Source organism: Phyllobates terribilis, unplaced genomic scaffold, assembly GCF_046119375.1.
Source record: "Phyllobates terribilis strain yellow unplaced genomic scaffold, ASM4611937v1 Scaffold_653__1_contigs__length_878714, whole genome shotgun sequence".
Taxonomy (NCBI): Eukaryota; Metazoa; Chordata; class Amphibia; order Anura; family Dendrobatidae; genus Phyllobates; species Phyllobates terribilis.
The window spans coordinates 619,778-639,084 of record NW_027363413.1 but is presented as its reverse complement, the minus strand read 5'-3'; the positions used below and the strand labels follow the sequence as shown (position 1 = coordinate 639,084).

The 19,307-nt window shown below is 50.8% G+C and overlaps 1 long non-coding RNA gene across 1 annotated transcript in view; it reads right to left on the bottom strand.

Moving 5' to 3' along the window:
- Positions 1-8,605: 8,605 nt before the first annotated feature.
- Positions 8,606-19,307, bottom strand: part of LOC141235372 (uncharacterized) — a 39,147-nt gene continuing 28,445 nt past the window's right edge. Inside the window, exon 3 of the long non-coding RNA XR_012301198.1 lies at positions 8,606-8,752. This is a non-coding gene — a long non-coding RNA (uncharacterized lncRNA). The remainder of the gene's footprint in view (positions 8,753-19,307) is intronic.

The following is a 19,307-nucleotide window of genomic DNA, read 5'->3' as shown; positions in this document are numbered from 1 at the left end:
GAGCCAAGGCAAGGGCAGGCCAGAGCCAGAGCGAGAGCAGGTCGGAGCCAAGGCGAGGGCAGGCCAGAGCCAGAGCGAGAGCAGGTCGGAGCCAAGGCGAGGGCAGGCCAGAGCCAGAGACAGAGCAGGCCGGAGCTAGAGCAAGAGCAGGCGGAGCCAGGGCGAGAGCAGGCCGAAGCCAAGGTGAGGGCTGGCTGCAGCCAGATCAAGGGCAGGCCGGAGCCAGGGCGAGGGCAGGCCGGAGCCAGAGCAAGAGCAGGCCGGAGCCAAGGAGAGAGCAGGCCGGAGCCAAGGAGAGAGCAGGCCGGAGCCAAGGCGAGGGCAGGCCAGAGCGAGAGGAGGCCGGAGCCAGGGCGAGAGCAGGCCGGAGCCAAGGCGAGGGCAGGCCAGAGCCAGATCCAGAGCAGGCCAGAGCCAGGGCGAGGGCAGGTCAGAGTCAGAGCGAGAGCAGGCTGGAGCCAAGGCGAGGGCACGACAGAGCCAGAGCGAGAGCAGGCCAGAGCCAGAACGAGAGCTGACCGTAGCCAGGTCGAGGGCAGGACAGAGCTAGAGCGAGAGTAGGCCAGAGCCAAGGCAAGGGCAGGCCAGAGCCAGAGCGAGAGAAGGCCGGAGTCAAATCAAGGGCAGGCCGGAACCAGGGCGAGAACAGGCCGGAGCCAGGGAGAGGCCAGATTGAGAGCAGGCCAGAGCCAGAGCGAGAGTAGGCCGGAGCCAGGGCGAGGGCAGGCCAGAGCTAGAGCGAGAGAAGGCCGGAGCTAAGGCGAGAGCAGGGCCGGAGCCAAGGCGAGGGCAGGCCAGAGGCTGAGCCAGGGCAGGCCAGCGCCAGAGCGAGAGCAGGCCGGAGCCAAGGCTAGGGCAGGCCAGAGCCAGAGCAGGTCGGAGCCAAGGCGAGGGCAGGCCAGAGCAAGGGCAGGCCGGAGCCAGGGCGAGGGCAGGCAGGAGCCAGAGCAAGAGCAGGCCGGAGCCAAGGCGAGAGCAGGCCGGAGCCAAGGCGAGGGCAGGCCAGAGCCAGAGCGAGAGCAGGCCGGAGCCAGGGCGAGAGCAGGCCGGAGACAAGGCGAGGGCAGGCCAGAGCCAGATCCAGAGCAGGCCGGAGCAAGGGCGAGGGCAGGCCCAGAGCGAGAGCAGGCCGGAGCCAAGGCGAGGGCACGCCAGAGCGAGAGCAGGCCAGAGCCAGAACGAGAGCTGACTGGAGCCAGGTCGAGGGCAGGCCAGAGCTAGAGTGAGAGTAGGCCAGAGCCAAGGCAAGGGCAGGCCAGAGCCAGAGTGAGAGAAGGCCGGAGTCAAAGCAAGGGCAGGCCGGAACCAGGGCGAGAAAAGGCCGGAGCCAGGGCAAGGCCATAGCCAGAGCGAGAGCAGGCCAGAGCGAGAGTAGGCCAGAGCCAAAAAGAGAGCAGGCCAGAGCCAGGGCGAGGGCAGTCCGGAGCTAGAGCGAGAGCAGGCCGGAGCTAAGGCGAGAGGCAGGGCCGGAGCCAAGGCGAGGGCAGGCCAGAGGCAGAGCCAGGGCAGGCCAGCGCCAGAGCGAGAGCAGGCCGGAGCCAAGGCTAGGGCAGGCCAGAGCCAGAGCAGGTCGGAGCCAAGGCGAGGGCAGGCCAGAGCAAGGGCAGGCCGGAGCCAGGGCGAGGGCAGGCAGGAGCCAGAGCAAGAGCAGGCCGGAGCCAAGGCGAGAGCAGGCCGGAGCCAAGGCGAGGGCAGGCCAGAGCCAGAGCGAGAGCAGGCCGGAGCCAGGGCGAGAGCAGGCCGGAGACAAGGCGAGGGCAGGCCAGAGCCAGATCCAGAGCAGGCCGGAGCAAGGGCGAGGGCAGGCCCAGAGCGAGAGCAGGCCGGAGCCAAGGAGAGGGCACGCCAGAGCGAGAGCAGGCCAGAGCCAGAACGAGAGCTGACCGGAGCCAGGTCGAGGGCAGGCCAGAGCTAGAGTGAGAGTAGGCCAGAGCCAAGGCAAGGGCAGGCCAGAGCCAGAGTGAGAGAAGGCCGGAGTCAAAGCAAGGGCAGGCCGGAACCAGGGCGAGAAAAGGCCGGAGCCAGGGCAAGCCCATAGCCAGAGCGAGAGCAGGCCAGAGCGAGAGTAGGCCAGAGCCAAAAAGAGAGCAGGCCAGAGCCAGGGCGAGGGCAGTCCGGAGCTAGAGCGAGAGCAGGCCGGAGCTAAGGCGAGAGGCAGGGCCGGAGCCAAGGCGAGGGCAGGCCAGAGGCAGAGCCAGGGCAGGCCAGCGCCAGAGCGAGAGCAGGCCGGAGCCAAGGCTAGGGCAGGCCAGAGCCAGAGCAGGTCGGAGCCAAGGCGAGGGCAGGCCAGAGCAAGGGCAGGCCGGAGCCAGGGCGAGGGCAGGCAGGAGCCAGAGCAAGAGCAGGCCGGAGCCAAGGCGAGAGCAGGCCGGAGCCAAGGCGAGGGCAGGCCAGAGCCAGAGCGAGAGCAGGCCGGAGCCAGGGCGAGAGCAGGCCGGAGACAAGGCGAGGGCAGGCCAGAGCCAGATCCAGAGCAGGCCGGAGCAAGGGCGAGGGCAGGCCCAGAGCGAGAGCAGGCCGGAGCCAAGGAGAGGGCACGCCAGAGCGAGAGCAGGCCAGAGCCAGAACGAGAGCTGACCGTAGCCAGGTCGAGGGCAGGACAGAGCTAGAGCGAGAGTAGGCCAGAGCCAAGGCAAGGGCAGGCCAGAGCCAGAGCGAGAGAAGGCCGGAGTCAAAGCAAGGGCAGGCCGGAAGCAGGGCGAGAACAGGCCGGAGCCAGGGAGAGGCCAGATTGAGAGTAGGCCGGAGCCAGGGCGAGGGCAGGCCAGAGCCAAAAAGAGAGCAGGCCGGAGCCAGGGCGAGGGCAGTCCGGAGCTAGAGCGAGAGAAGGCCGGAGCTAAGGCGAGAGCAGGGCCGGAGCAAAGGCGAGGGCAGGCCAGAGCGAGAGCAGGCCGGAGCCAAGGCTAGGGCAGGCCAGAGCCAGAGCAGGTCGGAGCCAAGGCGAGGGCAGGCCAGAGCAAGGGCAGGCCGGAGCCAGGGCGAGGACAGGCAGGAGCCAGAGCAAGAGCAGGCCGGAGCCAAGGCGAGAGCAGACCGGAGCCAAGGCGAGGGCAGGCCAGAGCCAGAGCGAGAGCAGGCCGGAGCCAGGGCGAGAGCAGGCCGGAGACAAGGCGAGGGCAGGCCAGAGCCAGATCCAGAGCAGGCCGGAGCAAGGGCGAGGGCAGGCCAGAGCCAGAACCAGAGCAGGCCGGAGCAAGGGCGAGGGCAGGCCCAGAGCGAGAGCAGGCCGGAGCCAAGGCGAGGGCACGCCAGAGCGAGAGCAGGCCAGAGCCAGAACGAGAGCTGACCGGAGCCAGGTCGAGGGCAGGCCAGAGCTAGCGTGAGAGTAGGCCAGAGCCAAGGCAAGGGCAGGCCAGAGCCAGAGTGAGAGAAGGCCGGAGTCAAAGCAAGGGCAGGCCGGAACCAGGGCGAGAAAAGGCCGGAGCCAGGGCAAGGCCATAGCCAGAGCGAGAGCAGGCCAGAGCGAGAGTAGGCCAGAGCCAAAAAGAGAGCAGGCCGGAGCCAGGGCGAGGGCAGTCCGGAGCTAGAGCGAGAGCAGGCCGGAGCTAAGGCGAGAGGCAGGGCCGGAGCCAAGGCGAGGGCAGGCCAGAGGCAGAGCCAGGGCAGGCCAGCGCCAGAGCGAGAGCAGGCCGGAGCCAAGGCGAGGGCAGGCCAGATCCAGAGCGAGAGCAGGTTGGAGCCAAGTCGAGGGCAGGCCAGAGCCAGAACGAAAGCAGGCCAGAGCCAGAGCGAGAGCAGTCCGGAGCCAAGGAAAGGGAAGGCCACAGCCAGAGAGGTAGAGCAGGCTTGAGCCAGAGCGAAGGCAGGCCAGAACCAGAGCGAGAGCAGACCGGAGTCAAGAAGAGGGAAGGCTAGAGCAAGAGCAGGCCGGAGCCAGGGCGAGGGCAGGCCAGAACCAGAGAAAGAGCAGGCCGGAGCCAAGGCGAGGGCTGGCCAGAGCCAGGGCGAAGGCAGGCCGGAGCCAGGGTGAGGGCAGGCCGGAGCCAGAGAAATAGCAGGCCGGAGCCAAGGTGAGGGCAGGCCAAAGCCAGAGCGAGAGCAGGCCGGAGCCAAGGCGAGGGCAGGCCAGAGACAGATCCAGAGCAGACCGGATGCATTATGTAAGGACTCTGCTGTGGTATTTAAGGACTCTGCTGCATTATTTAAGGACTTTGCTGCATTAATTAAGGACTCTGCTGCTGTATTGAAGGACTCTGCTGCATTATTTAAAGACTGCAGCTGTATTTAAGGACTCTGCTGCTGCATTTAAGGACTCTGCTGCACTATTTAAGGACTCTGCTGCGGTATTTAAGGACTCTGCTGCGGTATTTAAGGACTCTGCTGCGGTATTTAAGGACTCTGCTGCGGTATTTAAGGACTCTGCTGCGGTATTTAAGGACTCTGCTGCATTATTTAAGGACTTTGCTGCATTATTTCAGGACTCTGCTGCGGTATTTAAGGGCTCCTCTGCATTATTTAAGGACTTTGCTTCATTATTTAAGGACTCTGCTGCAGTATTTAAGGGCTCTGCTGCATTATTTAAGGACTTTGCTGCATTATTTAAGGACTCTGCTGCGGTATTTAAGGACCAGGGCGAGGGCAGGCCAGAGTCAGAGCGAGAGCAGGCCAAAGCCAGAGCGAGAGCAGGCCAAAGCAAAGGCAGGCCAAAGCCAGAGTGAGTGCAGAACGGAGCCAAGGCAAAGGCAGGCCAGAGAGAGAGCAGGCTGGAGCCAAGGCGAGGGCAGGCTGGAGGCAGAGCGAGAGCAGGCTGGATCCAAGGCGACGGCAGGCCAAAACCAGAGCGAGAGAATGCCGGAGCCAGGGCGAGAGCAGGCCAGATCGAGAGCAGGCCAGAGACAGGGAGAGGGCAGGCCGGAGCCAGAGCGAGAACAGGCCGGAGCCAGAGCGAGAGCAGGAAGGAGCCAGAGCGAGAGCAGGCCGGAGCCAGAGCGAGAGCAGGCTAGAGCCAAAACGAGAGCAGGCCAGATTCAGGGCGAGAGCAGGCCGAAGCCAAGGCAAGGGCAGGCCGGAGCCAGAGCGAGAGCAGGCCGGAGCCAGGGCGAGAGCAGGCCGGAGCCAGGGCGAGAGCAGGCCGGAGCCAGGGCGAGAGCAGGCCGGAGCCAGGGCGAGAGCAGGACAGAGCCAGAGCGAGAGCAGGACAGAGCCAGAGCGAGAGCAGGACAGAGCCAGAGCGAGAGCAGGACAGAGCCAGGGCAAAGGCAGGCCAGAGCCAGAGCGAGAGCAGGCCGGAGCCAGGATATTTGAAAGCAAGCAAACCTCTAATATGGGCCATAGAAGTATGTATAGATTTACATTTCTATAACCTTTATGCCCATATTAGAGGTCTGATAAGTCCTAGGGGGTGACAGATTCCCTTTAATGCTTGTGTCGTGGTTGGCCTCTAGCCCGGTGTCTCATGTGTTGGGTTTGCCCACTCCGGGTCCTCCTGAAGGAGGAAGTAGGATTTCTCTTTTTATTTTGTGCTTTTGTCTTCTTGCCCAGTGATAGGGGCGGATCTCATCCTCTCAGGCCTAGCCCAACCCTAACCCTAGCCCTAACCCTAACCCCAACCCTACCACAACCCTAAGCCTAGAGTTTATATTTTACGCCGTTTAGACAACTTTATTCTTCGAGACAGTGCGATTACAGCGATACCAGAATCATATCGGGTTTTTATGATTGACAGCTGTCACACACTACAAGACGCATTTTTTCGTAAAATCTAGTTTTTGCATCGCCATATTTTTAGAGCTATAATTTTTCCATATTTTGTCCGACAGAGTCATGTGACGTCTTGTTTTTTGCGGGATGAGTTGACGTTTTTATTGGTGCCATTTTCAGGCACGTGACATATTTTGATCGCTCTCTATTCCGATTAATGGGAGGCAGAATAAACAAAAACCAACAATTCAGGAATTGTTTTTTTTTATTTTTTTTTTATGCTGTTCCGCGTGTGGTAAAATTGATAAGGTAGCTTTATTCTTTGGGTCAGTACGTTTACAGTGGTACCACATTTATATCGATTTTCTATATTTTGGCGCTTTTAAACAATAAAAGCTATTTTATAGAAAAAATATTTTTTTTGCATCGCTTTATTCTGAGAGCTATAACTTTTTTATTTTTAGGCTGATGGAGCTGTATGGCGGCTTGTTTTTTGCGGGACAAGATGACGTTTTCAGTGGTATCATTATTATTTATATTCGTCTTTTTGATCGCGTGTTATTCCATTTTTTGTTTGGGGGTATGATGATAAAGCATTGTTTTTTGCTTTATTTTTGGTGTTTTTTTTTTTTTTTTTTTTCTTCACTTTGACACTTTTTTTACTTTTATTCTTTGTCCCACTATGGGACTTTCACTTTTTTTATTCTGATCGCCTGTATAGCATAGGGATGGAGCACCAGCCCTGTGCTATACAGGCTGTCAGCGATGCAAATGCAGAATATACTTTGGTCATGCACTGCGCATGCCAAAATATCTTCCTGCTGTCTGGTGACCCAGATGTTGTCATGACGACATTCGGTCGTCATGGCAACATCCAGGAAGCCGCGGCAGACATCGCTGGACGCCGGCAGGAGAGGTGAGTATCCCGATCACCTCCCCTTGCCCCCGCAATGCTGCGATCGACTCAGCTGCGACAATCGGCTGACACCCGGCGGCGATCGCGCCCGCACAGCCTGTGTGCGGGCGCGATCGCAAAGACGTACTAATACGTATCAGGCTCTTAAGTCCCATGGCGCAGATACGTATTAGTACGTCTTGAGCTTTAAAGGGGTTAAACTACAACTCCAATGTCAGCCCCTAATTCAATAGGAACCAAAGATCTGAGAACAGAGAATGATAATAAAATAATTTGTCCACATAAATGGCAAAACTACCCAAAAATGGAGCCCCATAAAGATGTCCCAACTTGACCTCCCCCACCCACCTAATATCAACTGATCGTCAGCAATTTCTCATTTACACAAGGGGTTGTCCTGAAAATGTCTTATTATAGAGTGTTCCCGGCAATCCATGATAAATCCGGTGGATACATTATAAGTATACCAAAGCTTAAAAGTAAAGAGCTACTTACCTGGACTCGTTCTCTCTCAGCTGTCAGGTTATAGTGACACAAGATGGCAGCAGTGTAGAAATTTATACATTCTATTCCAATTGTGATGTCTATGATGTCATGTGCCTTGTGATGTCATAATAGCTATCACTGTCATTTCAAATTTACAACCGCAAGAAAAAGTTGATTTCATGGTTTAAGAAAAAATATGGTGGGTAATTGCAGCCTGTGATTATTTTACATATTGTTATTAATATTTGTCATGTCCTTCACTGCTGCCTCCTGCACTGCTTTTTATATACTGTTTATTTTAATAATGGACAATTCACAAGCCCTGCATGTAGAATATATAGTTAATGGCCTCTGTTGAATGACTAGATGCCTATTAGAGCAATAAGATATACTCTATGTCTACAATCTTTTGGCTGAGTCTAAGGGCTCATACTCATCTGCGTATAAATCACACGAGTGCAATATGATAAAAAAAAATTGGATTGCACTCTGACTCTTGTTATTGAATGATTATGTGTTCATCTGTGATTTTTTTTCCCAGCTCAGATCGAACTGAGAAAAAAAAAATCACAGCATGCTGCAAGTGGCTGCATATATCAGACGAGACTCGCCAATGCAAGTCAATGTGTGCGAGAAAACAAAAGCACAGCAAACGGACCATGCTTATGCCATCCATATAGCGTCCATATAATACGCATCTATGTAACACCTTTCAGTGACTGTGGCGGCATCTCAGCACACAAATCCTGTATCTCACATCTTTGTCTGGCCTTGTCTTCTGTGTTTTGGCCATCATGCCAACAAGACAAGGGTGATTGGGGCAAGAGACATGCTGGTGAGGGGGTTGTTGGCTGCCGTGATGCTGGTAATGGAGGTGGCTGCCAAGATGCTGGCACTGGAGGTGGCTGCCGTGATGGTGCCACTGTAGTTGGTGGTGGTTGCTGCGATGCTGTGACTGGAGGTGGTGGTGATGGCTGCTGTGATGCTGGTACTGGAGGTGGTGGCTGCCGTGATGGTGGGTCTGCTGAGTGCCCTTCTTGGGGGGTCTAATGACCGGGTTTTGTTGTCCTCAGAAAGTTGCCACCTATCAAGGAATTAAAAGATGGCCATCGGTGAATTTGGTGGCGCAGCGGCAGACGAAACAATTTGGAGGGCAGCCCTGGTCTGCAGCCTCAAAAAAAAGGGAACGTGCCTGAAATAACGGGCCAGGCTTAGACAAACACTCTCATCATCATCACTCACAGGTATTCCCATGTCACGTACGCCAGTGAGGGTGGGGCGGTAGCGATGCTGGCTTATTGGTGCATGAGGGGAGGTGTCGAGGGGCTGTGGTGTACTGGTGCTCTCCGCAGGCTCTTCTTCTTTCTGGCCCCCAGCTCCGGCCTCCATTTCAGATTCCTCTCTGGCTTCCAGAACCTCCGGGCTACAGGTATTTCCCTTTTTGGTCCAGTCAGATCTGTAAGGTCAGGGATGACAGAGAAAAAAGCATTTTTAATATGCAAAATAATAATCAAACCATTACAACAAATAAAACTGAAAAAGATAGCCACTTACGGGTGAAAATCTAGGACTAGGGTCAAAAACTGGAGCCGGTCATAATATAGGTATGGCCTTTCTTTTTAAGAGCCACATCACCACTCTTCCTACCCTGTTGTCGCTCGCGGCGGCACTGGTCCCGGCAACTGCTCCATAATCTTGTCACTACACCCACTGGAAAGAAAAGTGGAAGAGATTATATACAATTTTTATAGGTAAAGGATGCTGTATGTAATAACATGTATAGTGTGTATTCTAATATCACTGCTAGCAGGGGCGGGCTGGCAAATTTTAGCCTGGGGGCAAGCACACAGCAGTGGTCCATGAGTAGCGGCCCATCCTTAAAGGTCGTTTTCCCACAAACAATAGTATATTTTAATCAATAGATCTTGGAGTAATAATAATTTCCACAATTGGATGTGATATAATAATGTTCCTGTGCTGAGATAATCTTATAAATGTGCCCCTGCTGTGTACTGTGTAATGGCTGTGTCTTACCGTGCAGGAACATGTTCTGATCATACCACATCTCCTGGGCAGGGGGGGAAAGAGGATACAGGCAGGATAGCAGGGGATCACAGAGGATTCTTTTTGTGAGTAAAACATTTCAATGCCTGTTTTTAAACAATATTTTAGCTCAAAGAAAGACTCAGCTGTGATCCCCTGCTGTAATGTATATATACTCTCTTTATATATAGATGATTAGTGTGCACACAGTCTGTAGGTCAAGGTGCAGGTACACGGGATGTGGAATCCCCAGAATCGGCGTAGATTAAATCACCGCACATTCTAGTTTCATGACGCAAACTAAAGTCTATTTGAAGACATGCAATAAGACACATTTAAGGTGCAGGGAATAATGCAACAGTAAATGAACGTTTTGACCCATCGTTTGCATCTTGAAACTAGAGTGTGCAGTGATTTAATCGATGCTATATCCTCTTTTGCTTCCTCCCCTGCCCAGTAGCTGTGGTATGATCAGACCATGTTCCTGCACAGTCAGACACAGCCATTACACAGTACACAGCAGGGGCACATTTATAACATTATCTCAGCACAGGAACATTATTATATCACATCCAATTGTGGAATTTATTATTATTCCAAGATCTATTGATTAAAATATACTTTTGTTCGCAGAAAACCCCTTCAACATGTTTATTACCAGCTGCTTCATAGGCTATATTCACACAAACGTATGGTCTAAGTGCTGCCCGTGGAGAAAAATGACAGCACTTGGTCCAGTTCAGGTGAGCATTTAAAACTGGTAATACATAAGCATAATATGTACAATGTCTGACCACTACAAAACGGATTTAGGTTGTTAGAGGTGTAATGCAAGTAATCCAAGGTACGCTGTGCTTTTCTACACTCATTGGTAGTGCGGCGGATTTTTCCGCATTGATAATCCGCAGCGGAAATTTCCGCAGCATGTGCACACCAGATGCGGATTATCATTGGGGAACATAGCAGACCTTCTACCAAGCGTTTTTTAAGCGTTTCTGCAGCGGAATTGCCGTTGCGGAAACGCTTAAAAAACGCATAGTGGGCACACAGCCTAAAGGTGGCCACACATAAGCACAGGTCTGCCAGATAGATACCTATGAATTATTATTTTGTGTATTATTTCCTACATACTTGATCGAGCAAGTCATCAATGTAAAAGTCCACTCCACATTATAGTATATGATGTACGAGTCACTAATTATCATGTGTGTCCCATCTGATGTCTGTGCACACAGTGAACATATTATACCACATACAATACAATATACATAGGAGAATATATGACTGATATATAGAGATGAGCAACTTCATTTGCAGGACCCTGATCCAATGGTCAGATGAATATTCAGTGGCTGCTGGATAGGAGCCCTGACAGCCTCCTACCTGACACCATTCTCTTTCTCTTCCTTTGATTTGTAGCCAGGCACAATGTCATGTATGTGTCACGCCAAAAAGATGACATCATGCAAAGACTATAATCAAAAGAGGAGTCAGAGATGCCGGCAGGCGGGAGGAGGCTCGCGGGGCTCTGGTCTGGTGGCCACAGACTACTGACGGGACTGTTTGACCAGTGTCCTGCGAATCAATTCGCTCATCTGTACTGGAATAAGATATATTATGACTACATACATCAGATGTTACATACAGAATAGCATGTGACAGTTATATACCACACTATGAGCACAGACATCAGATATTACACCAGTGACATATTATCCTCTGTATAACATTGGATGCCTGTATCAAAGTCCATCACATCCAGTATACAGCATAATATGTGATGGTATGCGATATACTGGGATACAGACATCACATATTCATACCTCTCAACTCTTGAAGAACAGAAAGGGGGACAGAAAGAGGCTATGCGCGGCAAATTTTGGCCTCGCCCCTGGTCACACCCCAATCCACGCCCATTTACCATTATCTTTCTCGCCCGGCAGGAGGAGTTGTCAGAGGGGCGCTGGTAGTGAGGGAAATTCAGCAGACGGCCGAGACTGCAAAGCCCAGACCCAAATCCAGGACTGTCCACTGTATCCAGGGCAGCTGGGACTAGAGATGAGCAGATGGATTCCGGGGCCTCCAGTCGGGGGTCCAGGTCAGTGCTACCTGGCGGCTGGACTGGAGGCCATGAGTCTCTTATCTTCCGGGGCAGTGCGGCCTCATCTGTGAGTCCTGCTCATCTCTTGTTGGGACCTGAGGGTTATTTTTTGTTCCCTCATTCACAGTCGGAGCCGCCAGAACTTTCTCATCTTTATGTAGATTCATTATACGACATCTGGCTTTCTTGTGGTGGCTCTTACTGTATATTGGGGGCTATGCGAGGGCTCATACCGTAGGTAGGGGTGGCGTGTGCTAATACTGTATGTACGGGGTTGTGTGGGGGCTCATACTGTATATAGGGGGATGTCAGCATACTTAAATCTGCTCAATATTAAGTGATAATATAAATATACAAAAAATATATAATTAATATGTTAATATTAATATTGAGCTGAATTAATTTGAACCTATTGGTTCGGGCTCCACAACAGTCACGGTCTCTCACGTGGCCCCTTGGGAAAATTAATCTCCCACCCCTGCCTATTTCAAAGCGCTATGTTAAAAATCACACAGACATCATACACACAGCGGGCACAACCATCACACAGACATCATACACACAGCGGGCACAACCATCACACAGACATCATACACACAGCGGGCACAACCATCACACAGACATCACACACACAGCGGGCACAACCATCACACAGACATCACACACAGCGGGCACAACCATCACACAGACATCATACACACAGCGGGCACAACCATCACACAGACATCATACACAACCATCACACAGACATCATACACACAGCGGGCACAACCATCACACAGACATCATACACACAGCGGGCACAACCATCACACAGACATCATACACACAGCGGGCACAACCATCACACGGACATCATACACACAGCGGGCACAACCATCACACAGACATCATACACACAGCGGGCACAACCATCACACAGACATCACACACACAGCGGGCACAACCATCACACAGACATCATACACACAGCGGGCACAACCATCACACAGACATCATACACACAGCGGGCACAACCATCACACAGACATCATACACACAGCGGGCACAACCATCACACAGACATCACACACACAGCGGGCACAACCATCACACAGACATCATACACACAGCGGGCACAACCATCACACAGACATCATACACACAGCGGGCACAACCATCACACAGACATCACACACACAGCGGGCACAACCATCACAAAGACATCATACACACAGCGAGCACAACCATCACACAGACATCATACACACAGCGGGCACAACCATCACACAGACATCATACACACAGCGGGCACAACCATCACACAGACATCACACACACAGCGGGCACAACCATCACACAGACATCATACACACAGCGGGCACAACCATCACACAGACATCACACACACAGCGGGCACAACCATCACACAGACATCATACACACAGCGGGCACAACCATCACACAGACATCACACACACAGCGGGCACAACCATCACACAGACATCATACACACAGCGGGCACAACCATCACACAGACATCATACACACAGCGGGCACAACCATCACACAGACATCACACACACAGCGGGCACAACCATCACACAGACATCATACACACAGCGGGCACAACCATCACACAGACATCATACACACAGCGGGCACAACATGACATGTATATAGTCCCTTCTTCTCCATCATGTCTCCAGTGGCAGTGGTGGGGCCTGGTGTTTGCAATCAGCAGCAGAGTATGGGCTGTACGCAGGAGAGCTGTCAGCCCTGCAGTGTCCCTAAATCCCCTCCCATCCCCCCTAGTCCCGACTGCAGAGCTGCTGGTGACATTGCATGAGCCCCCTCCCATCCTGTAATAACAGCAGCCACAGATGGGAGAGGCTGCGGGTCTCCCCCTCACCTCAGGACCGCACCTTGTTGTCATGTCCTCCGCAGACTTGGCCCCGCCCCCTGACCCCTCACCTCCTCATGCTGCGCGGTCTCTGCACAGTAGAATTCCTCTGCCCTGATGCCGGGGAGGAGCAGAGAGCGGGAGGCGGAGCTACAAGGGGTCACACACAGCATGGAAAGCCTGCGTGTCTGGAGGAAAAGCCCAGTGCCCAGCAGCGCCCCTGCCGGGAGAAGAGCTGAGCCGGGCCGGGGCTGAGCCCTCAAATCGGGACAGGCCCAGGGAATAGGGGAGGCTTGTTAGCTCTGGATATTATACCCGCCTCCTATTATCCTGTATATAATATGGGATGTCTGGGCCTATAGTATATATATTATACCACCTACAGGCTAATATGTAACTAGTGCACATTACACCTTGAGTACAGCCATTAGATATTACACCAGTCACTTCTTCTCCTCTGCACCATCTGATGTCTGTGCACAGTATATGACATCCAGTATACAGGAGAATATGTGATGGGATATAGGACATACTGTTATACAGACATCAGATGGTATCAGGGGTGGATTAAGAGTAGTAAGGGCCCCGGGCAGTTTAGAAGGCGCCCCTCCCCCCACCTGATTTATCACGTGACATGTCACATGATTCCCTGTGATAGATCATGTGATAGTTCACGGGAAATTAATTTGGCACAATATTAATTGTGCTGCCTCATCTGAGAGCAGCACAATATTTGGGCAGATACCCTGATTCCAGCGATGTGTCACTTTTTCAGCTGCTTGTTGTCATTTTGAGAAAATCACCATTTTATCTGCTGCAGATCTAGCAGCTCTCTGAATGCTGCGCTCTGTATAGCCCCACCCACACCACTGATTGGCAGCTTTCTGCCCATGCTCAGTGTACACAGAAATCTACTGATCAGTGATGGGGGTGGGGTCCTACAGAACTTACTAGTCATCTAGTGATAATTACCTTCTGACAAATCAATGATTTTATCAAAACTACACTAAGCAGCCCAGTAAGTGACACATTACTGGAATCAGTGCCTCTAACCCTACATTATGCTGCTCTCAGATTAGGTGGCAAAAACCTGATGACAGATTCCCTTTAAAGGAGCTGAAAACATAAAAAAGTTTGTATTAAACAAAATACAAGCCAATTGTGAAATTAACTTTTTTTCATTGTTAATTCACATTAGACTGTATCTTCAACACTTTTGTCAGCAGGTCTTATTGCAGACTCTGAATAGGGCAGCTCTCTCCCTCTCCCTCAGCAGAAAGTCACAGCATGGTGAAAAAACGGGATCTTTTATGATTTTCTCATAATAAATAAAAAAGGACATGCAAGTCCTCCAAACTATTTTCCGTTTCTCTATAGGGGAGGTCCTAAATCTTTCTTGTTCTTTAGTTGATCACTTGTCAAAAAGGCAAAGCATTTACTATGAACTCGCCTAAAAAAATATACACTTGGAGAGTAATATCATCATCTGCATGTAAATATTCCTTGACTCTAAGGGCTCGCTCACACTGTCGTATAACAAGGCCGAATGCTATGTGATGTTTTATCGGATAGGACTCGGCCCTATGTTATACTATGGGACAGTGCGATTATTGGCATGAGAAAATAATCTCATTCGATATTCGGACTATGTGCACCCATACAAGTCTATGGGTGCACGTAAAACATTGGACTGCACTCGGATGTCATCCAAGTGCAGTCTGATGAACACTCACAGAGACTATGGAAAAGATGGAGAAAGTCTCCATCTTTTGGAGATGGAGCCTGCCGTGTGCTGCAAGAGTTGTGCTGTGTGTGGAGAGAGCTCCTGGGAAGGGAGGAGAGCCAGGCGGAGGTGACCGAGCGGACCGGGAGGACCAGTAGGAGGCGACCGGAGGGACGAGCGCAAGAGAGCGCTGTGGCAGCGTGCAGTGCCGGCCAGCGGAGGGTGCCAGGTGGTGGTGACCAGGAGGTGATCAGGAGGACCGGTAAGAGGCGACCGGAGGGACAAGCGCGCTGTGATAGCGTGCAGCGTTCCTAGAGGAGGTGAGTGAGGGGCAGGAGGCCGCGATAAGCGGCCCTACTGAACCCAAGTGTGAGTAGTACTGTATTGTATTTGTATCTGTATTGTAATTGTATTGTATTCCCTAGTCCATATTTAATTGATTACCCCCCCGTCCATATTTAATTGATCACCCCGTCTATATTTAAATTGATTCCCCTGAACACCCCCGTCCATATTTAACTGATCCCTCTGACCACATTAAATTGACCCCCCGTCCTCATTTAATTGATCCCCGACCACCCCCCGTCCATATTAAAGTGATCCCCCTGACCACATTTAAATGATTGACCCCCCAGCCCATAATTGATTGATCCCCCTTGTCCTATTTAATAGATTCCCCTTGTACAGTTTTACTCATCCCCAGTCCCTATCTATTTGCCTTATCCCCCACCATATTTAATTAACCCCTGTCCATAATTAATTGATTGATTCCCCAGACCACAATTAATTATTTCCCCAGTCCATATTTATTGATATTATTGATACTTATTGATCCCCAGTCCTTAGTTAATTGACCCACCGTCCATACCTATTTATTTGCTTTACCCCCCATCCTATTTAATTAAACCCCCTGTCCATAATTAATTGATTGATTCCCTAGTCCACAATTAATTATTTCCCCAGTCCATACTTATTGATCCCAGTCCATAGTTAATTGACACACTGTCCATACTTAATTAATCCACCTGACCCACTCAGCTGATCCCCCGTCCATACTTAATTGATACTTAATTGATCCCCCGTCCATACTTAACTGATCCCGCGCCGATATCTAATCGATACACTTGCACATCCCTAATTGATCCCCGTCCATACACCTATATATAAATAATTGTGTTTTGTACTTGTACATATATACTGACTGTATCCCCATATTTAGAATGACGTCCATGTAGGCCGGAGCCGTGCAGTGTACATCTTGCGCAATGTATGCATTCCCTGAGCTACCGCTCAGGGATCCATACTGCTGCGAGAGATGTGAGCATATCGTGCACTTGGAAGCCCAAATCCTGGATCTAAGTGCTCAGATAGCGGTACTGAGGAGCATCGACAACATGGAACGGAGTTTGCTGCTCACCGAGCAGACACTCAATGGGTCAACACTGGGGGTGGAGCTTAGTGGGGAAGCGCAGGCTGAACAGGCAGGGAGCTGGGTAACAGTTAGAAGGGATAGAGGGAAGAAGTATAGGAAGGCTGGTTCAGAACCGGCATTATTGGAGCACGACAGATCCTCTGACCGCCGGGGGAGTGTATGCTCCAGTAATGAGGGGGAGGGGGGAAGTGTAGGGCAGGCTAGACAGGTCCTGGTAGTGGGTGACTCTATTATTAGGGGGACAGACAGGGCAATCTGTCACAAAGACCGGGATCGCCGAACGGTGTGCTGCCTCCCTGGCGCTCGAGTCCGGCACATCGCGGATCGGGTTGACAGGTTACTGGGTGGGGCTGGCGAAGACCCAGCGGTCATGGTCCACATTGGCACCAATGACAAAGTGAGTGGTAGATGGAGGGTCCTTAAAAATGATTTCAGGGATCTAGGTAGGAAGCTTAGGGCAAGGACCTCCAAGGTAGTTTTCTCAGAAATACTACCAATCCCGCGAGCCACACAGGAGCGCCAACGGGAGGTTAGGGAGGTGAATAAGTGGCTAAAGAGTTGGTGCAAGGCAGAAGGGTTTGGGTTCATGGAGAACTGGGCCGACTTCGCTGTCGGCTACAGGCTCTACCGTAGGGACGGGCTGCACCTCAATGGGGAGGGTGCAGCGGTGCTGGGGAAGAAGATGGCTAATAGGTTGGAGGAGTTTTTAAACTAGAGACGGGGGGGGGAAACCAAGGAAATAGGTGGGATGTGAGGCAAGCAAGGGGGAAGGGGAGAAGTGAATATAATGAGGGTGGAGAGGGGGGTGGGGATAGTACAGTTAGATCGTTAGAGAAGAATAGGATGCTAAATAACCCCAAAGTTTTATCTTGCATGCTGACCAACGCAAGAAGCCTGACCAATAAGGCAGATGAGCTGCGGGCGCTTATATCGGAGGAGAGGTATGACATCGTAGGTATAACAGAGACTTGGCTAGACGATAGCTACGACTGGGCGGTAAATTTAACAGATTATAGTTTATTTAGAAGGGACCGGAAACAGGGGAAGGGCGGAGGAGTCTGCTTATATGTAAGGTCACGTCTAAAGCCCAGACTAAGGGAAGATATAGGAGAGGGAGAAGAGGGGGTCGAGTCCATGTGGGTAGAGATAGAGGGGGCAAAAAATAATAATAAAATATTACTGGGGGTCTGCTATAAGCCACCTAATATAACAGAGGAGAATGAGAAACTGCTATTAGGACAAATAGACAAAGTAGCAAAACATAATGAGGTGATTGTAATGGGGGACTTCAACTACCCGGATATTGACTGGGAAACAGAAACCTGTAGATCGCAGAAAGGAAAAAAGGTTCTTGACAAATATCAAGGATAATTATCTCTCCCAACTAGTGCAGGAACCAACGAGAGGGAAGGCCGTGTTGGACTTAATATTGACTAATAGGCCTGATAGAATAACTGAGGTACAGATAGGGGGGCACCTAGGTAATAGCGATCATAATATTATCAATTTCAAAATGCCCTTCAGTAGGGTTATCAATAAGGGAACAACTAAAACATTAAACTTTAGGAGGGCGAAGTTTGATCAGCTGAAAGAAAACCTTCAACTTATAGACTGGGACAAAGTTCTTAATCAAGGAAATACGAATAGTAAATGGGAAACCTTCAAAAGAATTCTGAATACTCAGTGCGAGAGGTATATACCGTATGGGAATAAAAGGGCCAGAAATAAGAGGAAACCAATATGGTTGAATAAGAACGTAAAAGGGGCGTTAAATAGCAAAAAAGAGGCATTCAAGAGATTAAAACAGGAAAACAGCAAGGAGGCACTAATGTGTTACAAGGAAAAAACGAGAACCTGCAAAAAACAAATAAAAATAGCAAAGGAGGAAACAGAGAGACGTATTGCTAGGGAAAGTAGATCAAATCCCAAACTGTTCTTTACGTATATAAATAGTAAAAGGATTAAATCGAATAATATTGGACCGATAAAAAGTGATGAAGGCAAAATCATAGAGAAAGATAAGGATAAAGCTAATCTATTAAATAAATTTTTTTCGTCAACTTTCACAAAGGAAAAAGAACTAACAGGCGAAATGAGAAGTGACAAACTTAATCCTCCACTAAGTATGACAAATCTAACCCAAGCTGGGGTACAGAAACGCCTCAGTAACATTAAAATAAACAAATCACCAGGACCTGATGGCATACACCCACGGGTACTAAGGGAACTAAGTAATGTGATAGACAGACCGTTATATCTTATATTTAAGGACTCTGTTGAGACTGGGTCTGTACCACTTGATTGGCGACAGGCGAATGTAGTGCCAATATTCAAAAAGGGAGCAAAAAGTAACACCGGAAACTATCGGCCGGTGAGTCTGACGTCCGTTGTGGGCAAAATTTTTGAAGGCTTTATTAATGAGGCAATCATGGAGCATCTTGATGCTAATAATCTATTAACCCCAAACCAACATGGATTCATGAGGAATCGCTCCTGCCAAACTAACCTGATTGACTTCTACGAGGAGGTTAGCTCTCGAGTAGATCAGGGGGAACCAGTGGATGTTGTGTATCTCGACTTCTCAAAAGCGTTCGATAGCGTGCCACATAATAGGTTGGTATACAAAATGAGAATGATGGGGCTGGGGGAAAATGTCTGCAAGTGGGTAGCTAACTGGCTAAAGGATAGAAGGCAGAGGGTGGTTATAAATGGAATATACTCAGATTGGGTAAGCGTCACTAGTGGCGTACCACAGGGGTCTGTACTAGGCCCAATGTTATTTAATATCTTTATTAACGACATAGTCAATGGGATAAATAGTAAAATATCAATATTTGCAGATGACACAAAGTTATGTAAAACAATTAATACAAAAGAGGATAGTGAAGACCTACAGAGGGATTTGGATAAGCTGGGTAGGTGGAGCATTAAATGGCAAATGAGGTTTAACGAGGAGAAATGTAAGGTCATACATATGGGAAGGAAAAATGGAAGTCACCAGTACTCACTGAATGGGAAACCATTGGGGAATTCAGAGATGGAGAAGGACTTGGGCATCTTGATTGATAGCAAACTAAATTGGAG